The following is a 17,646-nucleotide window of genomic DNA, read 5'->3' as shown; positions in this document are numbered from 1 at the left end:
TTCTTCTGAGAAGTTTTTCATATTTGTAGCACCTAAACATAGCTTTCTATAATATTTTGCCAAACTGCCTTGTTTACTTCATTCAGAGTATTAATCATGTTCTATTATTTATATAATTTGCCACCTTTTGAGTCTGTGTCTTTCCTTTAGCAGGTAACCTTACGTGCACATTTGCATTCCTAATGCCCTGAGATTATTTGTAAATCAATAACAGAGTATTTCCTACAAACTTTCTTATAACATACATGTGAATGAAAAACTTCATTTTGGTGAGGCTAGTAAATTAAAGGCCAGGAAGGAAACTTAGATCAGTTTGACTTTTCAAATGGAGATTTTATTTGCCATTCTGTCTTGCACAAGTAATTTGATGGAGGAGGTGGTGGTGGTGGAGCTAGAGGCGAAGGTGGTGGAGGTGGTGATGTTGGTGGGAGTAGGGGTGGTGGTATACGTGTGTGTATCTGTGTGTGGGGGGGTGTCTGGGTATTCCTGGTATGTTTTTTTTAAGATTTATTTATTTATGCATATAAGAGCTGGGGTACAGGACAGAGATGTGGGGGGTGAGAGGATCCACCAGAGACAGAGTGGGGAACAGAACAGGCAGACTGACCAAAATACACTGCTGAGGGGAGCAGTGGGCGAGACAGGAGAGGTCTGCCTCACCATGTGGGCTGCTCCCTGGCTGGCCGGGGATCGAACTCGTGCTGCAGAGGCTGGGGATTGCTTCATAGTGTGGTGCTTAACCCCTTGCGCCACCAGGGAAGCCCATTGCTGGTATGTTTTTGAAGGGGAACAGAGTCTAACCCCAAAATATGCCTCTTTGGAATAAGGGTTATTTCAGACTGACTAATTTTAAGACATAGCAGATATAGAAAAAGCTCTGAAAATACGGTGGAAGTTACCCTTTTGTACACATGCATTTGCAAGCATCAGGGAAAATATCCACTTCCCCACTGTCAACTATTGAACTATCTGGCATTTCTCTAAAGGAAATGGAATTAAACAGAATTAAAATAAAAATTTAAAATAAAGTTATATGAAATATAAGATTAAGCCTCAGGCATACACAACACAATCTGGAGGGACTTAGACTGTGGTGCTTTTCACTGCAGAAGGAATTTTGAATTTCCAGAGCCTAATTATCCTAAACATTATGTTTTTGACCATTTGTTTTAACCACCTCTTTACTAGCATCTTGGTGGTTTTTAAGAAGTTTTTGTTGTTGTTTGGTTCATTTGTTTATTTTTGATAAGGAGCATTTCATGTATGGACTATTTTATTTCCCAAAGCAGGCTTTCTTTGTTGTGTTCACTCATTCATTCACTCATCCATTCATTCAGGAATAATGAACAGAGCATGTGCTGTGTGCCAGGCTGCCAGGTGCGAGCATGTGGCTCTGCCTACAAGTGTGTTGTGACCGGTGTTCTGTGTTGTAACCGCCATTTCCATGGAGCTTCCAAGACCCTCTTCCAGGGACAAAGGAAGTTGTAGGTGAAATGCACAAGGTTCATTCCTTGCATATGAATTCTAAATTGCTTTCAAAACGTGTCAATACAAAAACCGATTTATCTGTGATCCTTCCCCAAGAAAAGGGCAAAGACAATGGGGAAGTTTGAATAATAACGATGCTTGACTCCTCTCCTCCCACTTGTCAGTGCTGACTTGCAAGGTTCCTAACTAGTGTCAGCTCTACCAGTTGTAAAGATGAAAACAGCTCTGATTTATTCTCATGGAATTACAATTCCACCACCAAACCCAAGCTCCGAGTATTTGCCCCTCTTCACTCACATGCACACACCCACTGAGTCATCAGAGGGGAGCAGAGGGTGGGGAATTGGGGCATAAGTTAATATTTAGCAGGGAGATGAATATCAGAACCCACGACTATGAGTAATGTGTGCCTGTTAGTTATCACCACGCTGAGAAGGGCTTATGCTAAAATCAGAGCCAGTAAGGGGCGTGATCTAGGGCAGATCCCTCTAGAATGGCCTTTATGGCTCCTTGGCAAGATGACCTCAGCCCAGAGAGTGCAGTGTGGAGTGACAGACAGTCCACTGGCCAGGAAGGAATAATTTATAGACCCAGACCAAGTTCACTGATTCTCAGTCGCCAGAGGTAACACCTTGTCTGACTATCCCTAGGTGGAGCCAGGGGCTCTCATCTGTGCTGAGTGACATGAGAGAGTGATGAGGAACTGCTTTTCTTGACATTTGAGAATTGCTAACATTTTTGAATCTCTGGTTCTTGCTTTGTAAAATGGGGACTATATCGTACTTTGCAGAATCACATGGTTCTGAGCATTCACAATTCCTTGTATCATATTCACTGCTCTGGACACACCAAATGGGATTCATTCCTTCCATTGCCAGGCTGGAGTTCTTTGTTCTCTTCCCACAAAGACAAACTTGCCTTGAACTGCTTGCTAAGCCCCAGCATGAAGGACCCGGGTGGGTGACTGAGGCTTGTTTCAGGGCAGATACTTGGGAATCCACCTCTGGACAATGATACACAAACACACAGACTCAGATGTCACTCCCGGCATGCCAGTTTTTAGAGAGCTCTCATGTACCTTTACCCATAAAATGTGCAGAGCCAGTGTTCTGATCGGGGGCTCTGATTTGTTCAGGGGCTACATTTTTGCCTATGTGGTCATCCTCATTTTGCTTCAGTTGTGTGTAGGAAAGTACTCTTAGAGAATAGCATCCACCTCCCCTGCCCAGGCCTGATCACTACAGGGAGGGAGGTGTCCAGCATTCAGAACCTGCCTCAGACACACCATGTTCTCTTGGGCATGTTTCTCCCATCTTTCCGGCCTCAGTACCTCAAGCTCTAGAGCTTCATCCTCCGACGGAGCAGGATAATCCTCGCCTCCCCAAAGTCCTAAGCTTCGGTTGAGTTCCAGGACAGGAACTGGGCAGGAGGTGGATAAAGTTAGAGAGACCAGAAGGGACAAAAGTCATGAGGAAATTTGGACACTTTTTGATTCTTCCTTAGCCGGAGCAGATAATTTTTGTTTTCCAAGAAGAAAAGTAGGTAAGCCTAGAACTCTAAGGGCTATTTGATGACCTTTTGAAACTCTGGATTCAATCAGTGCTTAGGACCCAGAGTCTCTTAGGATACAGACTAGGATGACAGCCCCTTTCAAGCCCTTCCTCCAACTTCCTGAATGCAACCTGGATGTCTCAACTGCTCAGGGAGTCACCAGGGCAAGGGGTTTTGCCTGACAGATGGCACTAGCAGGCAAGACAAGGGGTGGCTGGAAACAATCTAATTACAGGTGAAACATTCCCAAAGAAGCTAAAATAAATAAGACTTTAGGTCAAAGATTCTAATATAGTCCAGATGAAAACTAAAAAACATTGCAATGTGTCCTGTTAGTATATACAGGTTGTTAGTATATACACCTGGAAATATTCAAGCCACATTTCTTAAAGTTTTTACTTAAAATATTTCAAAACAGATACACAAATAGAATAATGTAATGAATGTACCCCATTCCCATATACATCTCTCAAATTCAATTGTTAAGAATAAAAGATAAGTTTTGTTTTATCCATGGCCTCATATACTCCATTGCCCTCAAATCATTTTGAAGCAAATTCAGACATCATAATATTTCATCTTTAATATATTAATTTCTGTATATATGCATTAAGAACTATGCTATGGGGGCCTCCCCTGCCCGCAGCCTCTGCAGCACCGGTTCGATCCCCAGCCACCGGCGAGGGTCCCACATGGCACGCAGATCTCTCCTGCCATGCTCACTGCTCCCCTCAGCAGTGTATTTCGTTGGTCTGCCTGTTCTGTTCCCCGCTCTGGCTCTAGTGAATTCTCTCACCCTCCCACACTTCTGACTGTACCCAGTGCTTGTATAAATAAATAAATAAATCTTTAAAAAAAAAAGAACTATGTTATGACTGACTCTTAGTCCTGGGATCTAGGGCCTGCATTTTGCAAAAGGAAATAATAACAACAAAACAAAGCAAACCCAGCACTCAACAGAACACTTTGGGACTTCTACTCTCTGCAGAACTAGTCCTGAAAGAACAGCTCCTCATGATTAGACAATACCAACAATAATTGAACAAGCTACATCATGACACAGAAAGCAAGTAACAGCATTGAGTGGAGAGGAAATCAGACCTGAAGTGGAAGAAAACTGAAGACACTGCTGAACAGGAGCAAAACATTGAAGAAATAAACAACAGCAAAGCTCAGAAACCCAGTGCACAAAGGAGGCGCAAAGAACAGGATGAAGGCACTTACTTCTAACCCTTAAAGAGAGGGCAACAAGGATTCCCTAAAACATTGATCTGAAATTTTGATTCTTATAAGAAAACAAAATATCCTTCTGATGGACACAAGGCTGACAAATCCCGGAGGTTCTCTTTTGCTCCCCATGACTTTCAAGCACTGCTGGAGTGCCAGATAAATTCTGGTGAAGAGGTTCCAAGAAAGCAATTTGAGACAGCAGTGGGTAACACACCCTTCTGTCTGAAAGCCGAGACAGATGCTATCGATGCATGACAGCTGTGCTCAGGAAGAAGCCCTCTGGGAAGTAGGAGACTCTCCCCAATTTTCCAAGATCACCGATAATGTAGGGGGCTCAGCTGAGGAAGAGTCCCTGTGTGTGTTGGTGAGGCTTATAGATAAATCTCATAACCTGAGGGAGGAATTTGTGGATTTTCTGACATGTGAAGCTGATGTACAAATGCTAGCTATGAAATTCCCACTACGACAACTGAGAAGTGAGGACTGAGCATGGAGGACCGCCATGGCCAGGCTTCCCTTGTGTCTGTGGGATTTTCTTCCAGAATGAAAGCTGTTGCTAATAGACTTTTAGAGGAATATCCCCAAGCTAACTACACACTCTTCCTGTGCCTTAAATATGTGCCAAATTGCTGTCTATTCCAGTGTTACCTGTTGCATTAGGAACAAAGGAGGACATTTGGTTGTTTTATTTTTCCACCGATGGCCACAGCTGCTTTGAGAGCTTGCCAGTATCATTTCTGTCCTCTTTCAGGAGAGTGAAGAAAGGGGTAAGCAACTGAAGGAAATTTACTGTTCTCACTGGAAAGACAGGCGTGACGTTTTGAAATTGCAGAGACCTGCTACGAGCACTTGTTTTGTGCTTCGATGGCGCAAACAGTGAGAGAGTAGGTGGAATAACTGTATAGCTGGCTGAGCATCTGTGCTCTAGTGCAGAAACAGATTTTGATTTCATTGTTATGGTCGTTCTTAAAAATGTTCTGTCTTTTGTAAGAGCCTTTGGGAAAAATCTCCAAGCACTGATTTCTGATGCCTTCCTGATGGCCTGAAGCGTGACTGCACTGCAGCATCCACTAAAGCAAGCAATGGAAAATACTGAAGTTGGTCATGATTCTGGTTAAAGAAGCTGTAAATTTGGCAATCAAAGTTGATATTCCAATGAAACTCCTTGGTAACCTGGACTCTCAGCTAACCTCTGAAAGCACCTAGATGACTGTTTCCACACTGGAGCCTGTTATTCAGGAACTGAAAGATAGATTCTCAGAAAAGCACCTTCGAGCTCGTAGACACTTACTTCTGGTGCCCTTTGTCAGGGGACAGGTCAAACAGCACAGAGTAGCCCCATGATGATGTGTACAGAAGTGACAGATCTGATCCCAGCACACTCTCAGCCAAGAAGCGCTGTTGGAGAGGTCAGTGGAAACAGAGGTGGAGGCACAGAGCCCCCACTCACCCTCTGTCTGCCAGACATCGAATTTTGATGCACTGCTGAAGGTCCTATGTATTCCTCCTACGATGAAGGTTGACAATGAATGCTATTAAAATGGGCGAAAGGATGGCAAAAAATGCCAAAGATCTTTTAACAAACCACAAAGATCAAATCACCAGGCTCTGCTTAACATAAATTTTAATATAAAACATGACCTAGATCTAATGATGGACACTCACAAAACTCTATACAACTAAGTCAGAGCTTCCTGCAGATAATTCAGAGACTGCTGAAGGTACCTAAGAAACTATTAAAATAGGCTTTTTCTTCTATATGATATTGATATTTGAGAAAACCAGTCCTCCCACTTCACAAGCTCATTATTCTGCTATCTCTAGCTCTATTTTTGGTTACCACCTTAACTTTAAATAATATATGCACACACTTCTATTCCATTTACCATCAATCATAGACACTGCCTCCTCCTCTTTACCTATTAAGACTGGATATTAGCAGTTCGACTCTTCACCTTAGCTCTCCTTCTTCCTCTCAATAGCTGGTGAATTAGCTTTAAAATTTTCATAGCTCAATATGTTACCTTCTGTTCTGTTACCACAATTAAGTCTTCAGTGAATTATCTAAAGATTGATTTTAAAACTTGAAGATATTAATATCTTATTATTTTTGGAACAATAAGTGGGATACTGTGGTTATGTGTCTTTTTTTCATCAATTTTTGTGTTTGTTTCCTGGAGTTTCCAGCTTCCTCTTGGATCACTCACTATTCAAGCAGGAAACAGAGGGCCCTCTTAAATGCAGTAATTGAGTAGGATTTAACAATTTCTATAAAGGACCACTAACGGATGAGGTTATGGTAAGCAGAATGCTATTTCTAAAGCTATTCTATTTGTGAAGTAGGTGGTAGGAACAAAGAATGATAACCATCAGGTATGAAATTAAAGTGGAAATTGGGGAACAGGGTGCACACAATGCCCGATGAAAAGAGTGAAGGCTGAAGTGGTACAACGTGACTCTAAACGGGCTGATAAGTTCATGATATGTTTTATTAACCCGAGGGTAAGACTAGGGAAGGAAAGAAGCCAAGAGAGAAAATAAAATGGAATATTAAAAAGAGAGAGAGAGAGAGATCTGTGCAGTGAGAAGGAAAAGACCAATAGAGAAACAAAGGGAAAACAAAGCAAAATGTGGATGTAACCAAACTTCTCGATAACTGCACAGATGCAAAAGATAAAAGTCTTCTTTTTTAAAAAAGGTGAGAGAATGTCAAATGGATTTAATCAAAAAACATACTCTATTCTGTCTATAACAAATATATTTTAAATCTGAAAACACAAACAGTTTAAAAGTAAAAGGATGCAAAAGTAATACCATGCAGACATTAAGTGTAAGAAAAGTGTAGATTTCAAGACAGTTGTCAAAAATATAAAGAGGGGAATTTCATAATGATACAAACAGTAATTCATTTGGAAGACGCAGAAATCATAAATATGTATGATTCTAAAAACAGCTTCACAATTCCTTAATGCAAAAATTATACAATTAAAATGAGAAATAGGCAAAAGCACAATTACAGTTTTACATTGCTCTCAGTAATTGATAGAGCAAATAGAAAATCAGTAGGTACATTAGAAACTGAAAAAATTCACAACTAAGTTTACCTAATTGAACTTTTCCTTGTCAGTTTTATTGAGGAATAACCTATGTAAAATAAACTGCACCCATTAAAAGTACAGTCTGGGGCATTTTGAAATTGCACACAGGTGAAACCATTGCCACAATCAAGACAGAGAATACTTCAATCACTGCTAGAAGATCCTTTGTGCCTGTTACAGTCCAGCTCCCCCTCACACCCTCACGCCCAGGATCTCTGACATGCATTTTAGATGATTTGTATATAAATGCAATTAGTTTCTGTGTGTGTGTGAGAGAGAGAGAGAGTGTGTGTGTGTGTGGGGGGGGTGTATTCAGTTTTGCACAGTTATAAGCTTATGGATTTTTTTCACCTATTCTGAGGAGTTGAATCTGTTACATCTATTAATTTGGTGCACAAATCAGTCCATCTAGAGCCAGTGGAGTCTCTTGAAATTCGCTCCTTTCTCATTTTGACACAAGTGCAATAGTCCCCAGGAGCTTGCTTACTTCCTGGCATGGCAAGTGTTCCAGGCTTTTGTATATATTTTCTCTTCCAGATTTGTTCTGGTTTCTTTCAGTGTGAAATGGGTCTTAGACACCAATATTCAGTTAGGGTGAGCTCTGGTACTTATTGTTACAAAGGCATTGTTTTTAGTTTTGTTTTACACTGGACAGAGCTAGGAAATATATATTTTGTAAAGAGAAAATATCACATGTTTATATTTATATATACATTTTACAGTTTAAGATCAAAAATATATGGACAACTGATTTTCTTTCTTTTAAAAAAGATTTATTTATTGATGCATACAAGAACTGGGGTACAGGCCAGAGGTGTGGGGGGTGAGATCCACAGACAGAGCGGGGAACAGAACAGGCAGACTGACTGAAATACACTGCTGAGGGGAGCAGCAGGAGAGTCAGGAGAAGTCTGCTGCGCCATGTGGGTAGCTCCCTGGCGGGGGATTGAACTAGTGCCACAGAGACTGCAGACAGCCTCATAGGTTGCATCTTAACCCTTGCGCCACCAGGGAGGCCCTGGACAACTGATTTTCAACAGAACTTTGATTCAAGAGGGGAAAGGACTTTTTTTTCCCCAACAAACATTTCAGAACCAGTTAGATATTGATATTTATGTGGAAATTTAAAAACAAAAACCAAAAAACAGTGAGCTCCATCTCTCAACATGCCAAAATAATATTAATAATAATTATTAAATGTTTTAGACTATTTCAAAATTCTGCATTAAACAATTTAAAAATACAAGGATCATTCTTGACTCATGGGTTAAACTAAAACAGATTGGCCTGGATTTGACCCAGAGGCAAGGCAAGATAAAGAATTAACCTAAAATTTGTGGATTTGTCAGCTGCAGCTGTGTTGTGGAATATTTGTGAGTCACTAGTCTTCCAACTACAAGTTTATAAGTATAAAAGTTTACAGACTCCACAGCTAAACGATTCTCCTGCATTCCATACAAGTGATGCCCAGCATACTGAACCAGGACGCCCAGGTCCAGGAAGGGGGTTCCTCGGACTGTGGTCCTGATCTGACAGGCTTGGACCCTTGGATACCGATGCCCCTTTGCTGGGGCCCCATCCTCATCGCCCGGGCCAACCTGTGGTAAAACGCCCCATGACTCGAACTCACCACTGGGCACCTGGATCTGTGAGTCTGCCCATCCGATTCCACCTATTCCTGTTCTCCCTAAGTCTGGGGTTATGTCTTCCCAGGCTACAGGCCCTAGTGGTTCCTGCAGCCAAAGCCACTGGTCATTTCTATTCTAAGAGTTTTAATTCTTGGAATCCTTTTCATCTGTTATTAAGGTTTACATTCTGTACGCCTTGTATCATTCACTTCTTCTCTCTACCTTATCCTGAAAACCTTTCTCCTGTGCCTTCCCATGAGGATTTGTAGATGATTGTGGGATTCCCCTTTGTGGTTATGATGGAGGAGCTGGGAGGCGACCAGAACTCCTGGGAACAGCTATAAAAGTCAGATAAAATACTTCCAAAACAACCAGAAAACACTGACTGGCCAAACAATAACCAGACAACAAAACAGCAACCAGGCGTCTCTGAAGCTGCAGGACAACCACCCCCTCGACCTGATGGTTCCAGGTATAGAGGGAAACAGCTGCTGACAGCCCCCCCCCCCACCTCGGCGTTGCTGATTTGGGGCTTGGGGAGGCTCCTGAGAAGTCAGCAGAGGCCACGGGAGAGTAGTGGGAAAAGCCAGAGCAACCGCAGGCAGCGCGATGGGCCAGGACACAGAGCCAGGCCCGCCGGCACTCGCGGAACCAAAGTCCAGGCGTGAAGGGCGGCGCCTCCGGGGGGACCGACTTTCCCGGGGACCGTGCCCTTCACCTCCTCAGCTCAGGGGCCAAGTGGAGAACCAGCGAGAAGCAGGGAGGGAATTCTGTCATCTCAGGAAGCTAAACACACAGTTTGAGGTTCAAAGCCTGCCAAGGAGGAGTGAGCCTTCAGAAGCCCAAGGGCTCTTCCCTCAGAAGGGGCGGAGCCTGAGGCGGAGGGCGACGGACGCCTTCCGGTCAGCACCTTCCGGTCAGCGCCTTCCGGTCAGCGCCGGCTGTGGAGGCCAGGGGCGGGCACGGCTAGGCCTTGGGGAAGCCCCTGCAATTTACGTGGTGTGTCCCGAGAGTATACTGCGCGTTCCTCTGACAGCTGTGAGGCTAAACCTGCAATATATTCCGTTAAGTTGAAACGTTATTCTTTTTTTTTTTTACATCATTGTTCATTTTTATTTTTTTATTTTTTTTAAGATTTATTTATTTTACTTTATTTTATTTTTTAAATAATAAATTTTATTTTTATATTCCCCATACAATTGCAACCCCCCCATTCTGACCCCAATCCCTCCCCTCCCGCCTTCCCCCCCCCAAAAAGTGTCTCTGCTTCATAGTTTTTTGTTGATTTTGATTTTCACTTTCTTATAATAGTTATTCATTTTCCTGGTCCCTTATTTAAGTTTTCTAGATTCCTGCTATGAGTGAGACCATCCGGTATTTTTCTTTTTCTTTCTGGCTTATTTTGCTGAGCATGATCCCTTCCAGCTCCATCCATGTTGCTGCAAATGGCATGTGTTTATCTTTTTTGAATGCTGAGTAATATTCCATGGTGTATATGCACCACATCTTCTTGATCCAGTCATCTATTTTTGGGCATTTGGGCTGTTTCCAAAGCTTAGCTATTGTAAACAGTGCTGCTATAAACATAGGGGTGCAGGTGCTCTTTGGAATTGTGTTTGTGTGTCCTTTGGGTAAATACCTAGGAGTGGAATTGCTGGATCATATGGAAGCTCTATGTTTAGTAGAAACGTTATTCTAACTCGAGAATACGCCCATTTTCAGCCCCGACCTCAGGGGCTCTGGTGAAGCTGAGGCAACACCTCGATTCCGGGAATCTGCATGGGAAATGGCAGCACTGGCCTCTCTCCTGCACCAGCCTCTCTTCAGCTACACACTGGGAAGGCTGCTTCGGCGGGTGCTGTCCTTCCCCAAGGCTCCTCCCCAAGCGCAGCCTGTCTGGTGATGACGTTGTAGAGAGCACGGTGGGGGTGTTACAGGGCAGGGAGAGGGGCAGCCCAGACCCTGCAAACCTGCCTATTCTAAATGGGTTCTGCCATCCGCCGCATCAACACAAAACATATGAGACTTTAATGGGAAGGAACTTTAATACAACTAGGAAACAAGACAGGAAAGGCAAAGAATCTAGTTTCTAGATCAAGCACCCAAAGTGACCCGTCCCCTCATGGATAAAACTCCATCCATATGGGATTGGCCCGGAACAAGGCCCCAAAGCCTGCCACAAGTCTAAAGCACCTTCCAGTGGGGACCCACAGAAAAGGGTCAGAAACAACCAGACAAGCCCAGAAGGAAAAGAGCAGAATCAAAATCAAGATAAAAGCTGCCATTGACACCTCCCCATGGGTCTCACCCACATCTGTGTCACCCAGTCCACAACCAAAAGGCAAGCGCAGTTTCTTCACGTGTCTCTCCATTCCATGTGCCTCCTCCAGGTCTCCCCCTGGCTCTCCATCCTGCTTCCTTCCTTCCTCAGTCTCCTCTGCAGCTTCTTCTCTCCCTGCTCAGCTCCACCCTCCTTTGGGTGGGGCAGGGAACTTGGAACCTCCCACTTTCCTGCAGACCACCCTGTTGGGGGGGAGCACACTAGACTGTTCTTGTATGACTTTGCTCTCATCACTTACCCTCTCATGCCCTGTGCCCTCCACTCATCAGAGATGTCCTTCCATGTCCATTTCCTTCACTCAGCTACTCAGCTGGGGCTTAACAAGCTATGACCTGGGCAGGTCTTGAGATGCTGTCTTCCTTTAAGCTTTCCAAAGCTTTCCCTGAGGCAGTTTTGGCAGCAAGGATCTGTTCTCCAGGTGGCATATGCTGGTCCAAAGTATGGGACTGAGTTTGCCTGGATGATATACAGCCTTTGTAAAAGACGCATTGACCAATAAACCTATATTGGGTATTTTCCTAATCTTTCAGAACAGCCAAGACTTGGCTTCTGTAGAAAGGACAGTTTGCTGGGACATAAGGACTCAATAGTCTTAGGAGATCTGTATGGCAAACCATGGAGAATGCAATATTTTTATAGCATTTCCAGACTATTCTTTGTCTCATCTCTCTCCCAGACAGCCACGCCCGTGGTCCCCACCAGGAATTAGTCTCCAACAACACCCTCTGGCATGATACTTCATCTGCTGCCCTTCTTATCTCTCTGGCTTATGATTCCCTAGTCTTATTCTCCTACTTAGGGCTCAAATTGGGTCTAGATTCTCCTAAAATATTCTCCCTCTTTTGTCCATTTTCTCAGTTTACCCTGCTGCCTCCCCTGGAGCTTGGATTTCTCTCTGGCCATATGATTACAACAACTGGAGAGTCCCTTTTCTTCTGCCCTTGCCTCTCAGTATTTTCAAGCATTATGTCTTGGTTCTTTTTGCTTCTCAGTCAACATCCACCATTGTGACCCCTTTGTGACCACTGTGAAACTTTCACTGTTTTAATACCCCTCCATCGTATGCTGCAGAGACCCACATCCATGTCCCTAGCCCAGATTTTGTTTGAGTTTAGGATGATATATTTAATTGCCCACTGAATCCCCATTTGTAAGTTGCACAGGTAATTTCAACTCAACATCCCCAGACTAAACGCCTCCTCTCCTCCCACCAGTGTGCAATGTGTCTCTCTTCATTCTCTGGTGAGAAGCTCACAAACTCACCCACCATTTTACCTTTACCCCAGTTAAGTTTTCACAAGTGTCATTTTTCCATTCAAGTTTTGCTTATTGAGGTAACGGGTGTCATTATTTCAATTACTTAGATATATTCTCCACCATACAGGGTGCTTAATCTTTCTAAATGAGAATCTAATCACATTATAAACACATCAGCTACTGCACATAACTCTGGTGATGTGGAGACCCAAAGGCATCTCCTCCACCTACTTAATTTGAGATCACCCTTCCCTCACAGGGAAACCTAAGAAAGAAAGAACCCTAAGAATATAAGTAGTTGTTTCCTACCTACATGAGTCTTGTTTTCTGTTTTGATTTATCTCTTCTAATCAAGAATTCATCATTTTCCAGGTGATTGATGTAAAAATTGACCATTAACTTTAAGTGTAGCTCTAGTTGCCTATGACACTTCCCTCAGAACCAGAGCAGAAGACAACCCTGAAACCTTTCCTGTAATGGCCACCAACATTCTGTAATGAGGGCCTCTTCTTTGGAAAAATTCCTCATCTGTAGCAGTGAAACATACTAGAGACTTTCCTTTGGTGACTACCACACACACCCCTGCGAAGAAAATGGGTTCCTGTTTTCTAAACAGCATAAAACCAACTCTAACAATACATATGCAAAGGGGTGAGGGAATAGCATCCCACAGAGGAAACATTTCCTCTTCTGTCTCTTATTTTGCCCCATAGACCTGCCTGTGAGCTCTCCTAATGTGATTATGTCAATAAGGATCCACAGTTACTGTTACCCCAACCCATGGATGTGCTTGCTCTTTTTTCCTGATGCTTCTTTTGCCAGACACCTGCTGATCCCAGACTGCCCTTACTTTTCATTCAGTCTTGGGTCTGGCCAGTAATGAGCTCATCTGTTGCTTTCCTGGTTCCTAGAGATAGAAATCGCTTTATCTCCTTTATCGAATGACCACTGCTTAGCAGCTCTGGAGGCTAATCTCAGGTGTCAACCTGACTTGAGCAGAGACATTTTTAAATGCCAGCCCCTGATTCAACAGGAGCTATAAACTAGGACCAAGAGAAGGTAAGGTTAACATCTAGCACCATCATGTTACCCAGACCTGAGAGCCCAATCTCAGATGCCTTCTGTGACTTGGGTACAGCTGCATGATGGCAGAAAGGAAAGATTCCCAGGGGCTTGGCAGAGCCATCATTTTCTCTTAACCTTGTACAGTCATAAACTGATCCTTCTTTTAAAGCTGGGGAATCTGGGAATGTCTTGTTTGTTTATGTTTAGCTGTGAAGTCCAGCCAATTCACATGGGCAAGGAGAAATAGACTTTTGTCTAGAGATGATTAAAGTGACCCCATTTGACTTCATTTTGTGAATATAATAGCACCCCAGTTTCCCGTACAATCACTAGGTCTCATTCCCTTGCCACATCCTTTTTCTACAAACACAATTTTCCCCTGTATTTTTGGAAGGTCTATTGTTTAATGTAAATGAGAGTCTGAATTCCTAAGACTAATGCTTAGAGACAAATCCTATTCAGTAATCACTATTTTGAATGGAAACATTTTCAAGCCATGCTACACTAGTCGAGTCTTTTCTTGGTAATAGCGAGGGTGTCATGGGATAACCCCCACTGCTGGGTAGCATCAGAGTGGGTGACCTTGGGTGGGGGACATGTACATGGCTCAGCATCCAGCACAAATTGTGCCCTCACCACCATGGTCTTTGGCTCCCAGCACTGGCCATATTTAGCTTTCATGCTCCATTTTGAATATTAGCTGACATTCCTTTTTGATACCCTGCCTGCTCAACCTTTTCATTCTACTTCATTTCTTTTTACTACCAATCTACCATGATTTTGACTATTGATAGACATTCTTTTTAGACTTCGATGTAGACTAAGGAAATAGACCCTTCAGGAGGAGATTGAAAGATCTCTCTGAATGAAAGGAAGGGCTTTGGCATAGATTTTCACTTCCAGAAATAGCTTCCCATTTCTAAAGTTTTTGAACGTAAAATCTCTGAATTCTCTCCTTTGAAAATTGCATAGTTGTGACTCTCCAAATTACAATTTACACCTTGATGCCAAGAAAACAGCAGAGTGCTGGGACTCTGCAAGGGGATGCTTCACACCCTGCCAGCTCTGGAGATGAGGCCATTTGCACTGGAAAATGGTATTTACAGTGATGTGGTAATGTTCATCCAATTCCAATGTCTGGAGGGAGGAAAGGATATTTTCTTGGGAAACAACAGTTCTTTTATCAAGGCTTTATGAGGAATACTGTTTTTGGTAATGAGATAGAAAACTACATATGGTCCTCACAGATGAGTCATCATGGCTTGGAAGAATTGCATCGCTGTTGTAACAGAGTCCCTGGGGAGGGTTAAGTGGCTCAGGGGAAATCCAAGGCCATGGAAGGGCAACTTACAACTGGAGCCAGTATCTGAGGGTTGATTTAATGCAAATAATATAGTTTTCTGGCAAGATGTCACCAGAGAGGTAGGGCTTTTTATGCTCGTCTAATATTCCAAGCATTTCGTAGTCTTCTTTGAATATTTTAAAGGCTAATTTAATCCTCTCAGTAATCTCTTGATAAAGTAGCATTAACTTCTTTCAGTAACAAAAGTGTCCACTAAAGTTTTCATCACTGTGAGGCGAGCTCATTTTAGTAAAAGAGAAACTGGTTACAGAGATTATTCAGAACCAATGGAGGGACCAGCACCCAGGAGACCCACATCAGATTGTTTTGAGTGAGGAGTCTGGGGCATTGGGCTTTTGAACTGGGTTTGTTTGGGTAAGTTACATGCACAGAAAGACAGGATCATCTCTTAACAAGGAAAGAAGGAATGGAGATATTTAATTTCTAATATTTTTTGTTAACTAAAGGAGGTTGGTTTCCAGCAAGTTTAGTTAATCAGCAAAGGAGACACACTGCTTACAATTTCAGACCATTCCTTGATCTTACAGAGCTAATTTAGCAGAGCTGCCTGTATCTGGGAAGATGTAGGGACCTCTTAGCCTAAAAGCACCTCTACAGAGGTGGGTGAGGACAGGCCATTAGCTCAAGCATGGGTCGGCCATTAGCTCATTTCCTCCTCCTGCAACTGGCAGACATCTCAGGGTCAGTCTCTGGACTTTTTCGGATGTTTACTCACTTTCTCCCCCAGGGTTCTTCAGTGAACATGAATCACTGCTCTATGACTCCAGCCTCTGGGGGTGGCTCTGGCAGGGGGCAGAAGTAGTCATTTTCCAACCGAGCAAAAAGTAGAACTGTCATTCCTTGGTCCACGAAACTAAAATACAAAAGCCATGAGGCTCAGAGGGATTAACTGACTTGCAAATAGACATTGGGCTCAGCTTGAAGCTTGAGTCCCTCCCCTGTTCTTAGCTGTGTCTTGGAGGAAAGCTCAGGACCTGGCCCCACCCTGGCACACCCCACCAACACATGGGGCCTAGAGGTAGCAGGGATGCTTCTCTGCCGCATCTAAACTCCTGATTCCCGGTGTCAGTATTTTTCTCTTCTTCATGTGAATGGACAATGAAGAGCAGTGACATTTCCTGTTTTCTTTCAGACACTTCTTAATGAAATCTTTTGCTGGATCTTGCTTGTAAAAGAAAATGGATGTGTTAGTTCCAGGCTCACCCCATGGGAAATGAGGTAACCTGAGTGTGAGTCCTCACCCTTGCTTAAGAATTTGAGACAAACCCAACAGCAGACAGGCAGAGAGACAGGAAGGGGGAATAAAAAAGGTTTGCTTACAAAGAAGCTAGAGGAGAGAAGAGAGAGAAACAGTAAGTAGCCAACGCACGGTCAAATACAATCTGTCCTGCTAATAAGCAGGTCCAGGATGCAAATCGGGGCCACAGAAGCAAGAAGAGGACACCAGCTCCATGTGCTCAGTTACACACCAAGCATGGCTGCTTGGCCCTGACCTTAATTCCTGCTCAGGAAATGCAGGTCAGGCTGCATCCCAGAGGGGCAGGCAACTCTGTACCTCCCCTGAACCCTGAACGGAGGGGTAACAGATGATGAGGGATCAGTGGATCTGCTCATTATCAGTGTGCCTGTATTGGCAGGTGTGCCACTGTCTAACTCAAAGTTAGACTTCTAAGTCATCTCCTTTTTCTTCTTTAATATAATTTGTTGAACTGCATTGTGAGCTGTCCACCCTTTACCCCTGCTACCAGAACACATCTCACTGCTACTCTGGGGGTATTCTCAGCTCCCACTCCACATGCTGCATGTTTACCAAGCAAATTCAGAACATCTGTGAATGTAACGTCTCCTGATTTCCCCTGGACAAGGCCAGAGGCTCTGCAGAAACTCAGCCCAAAGGATTTTCCTCCAATTCTTAGAAAAGATAAACAGCATAAATGAAAATTTCCTAATGGCTGAAGGACATATTCAACCCATGCAGAATAATGAGTTTTATTGCTCATACAATTGGATTCTGCCCTCACCTTTCCCCAGAACTGCTCGCCTTTAGGTCAACCATGACCTTTTTCTTGCTAAATAAATCTCATACACCTGTTGAGTTAATCTCCCTGCTGATTGCTTTCTTTATGGTTCTCTCATGGAGCTCTAGGGCAGATTCTTCCCAGGCTTTCTCCAGTTTCTTCATTGACTTCTATCCCAAAGTTATTGATGTTCTCCAGGGTTCCCTGAGGCCTTTCTAATTAGCCTCACTATAGAAATTCTCATCCAGACCCAGGAGTTTAATTATAACCTTTGTTCTTAACTCCAAATTGACATTTTCAGCATTGGTGTCTCCTACCCCATACCAAGTCCTTAACTTGAATGAGTGCTAGACATGCCAATGAGTGTTTGCCCTTGGTGTGTTTACCTGAATTTATCCATCCCCTTCAATAGCACTTCACTGTGTTTTCCCAATGTCAGGGGATGCACTTCCAGGCACACTGTTCCCAAAGCAAGAAACGTGACAATCATGTATCTCCCCTCTCTCCTGTTCCCTTACTTAGAGGTTCTCTCAAATCTGCTTTCTAAATATGTCTAACATCTACCCCCTTCAAGCTTCAATGCCTACTAAAGGAATTATTAAAATGT

Source organism: Talpa occidentalis, unplaced genomic scaffold (assembly GCF_014898055.3).
Source record: "Talpa occidentalis isolate TD23 unplaced genomic scaffold, MPIMG_talOcc4v2.1 talOcc4.5, whole genome shotgun sequence".
NCBI classification, from domain to species: Eukaryota; Metazoa; Chordata; class Mammalia; order Eulipotyphla; family Talpidae; genus Talpa; species Talpa occidentalis.
This window is presented reverse-complemented; position numbering follows the sequence as displayed.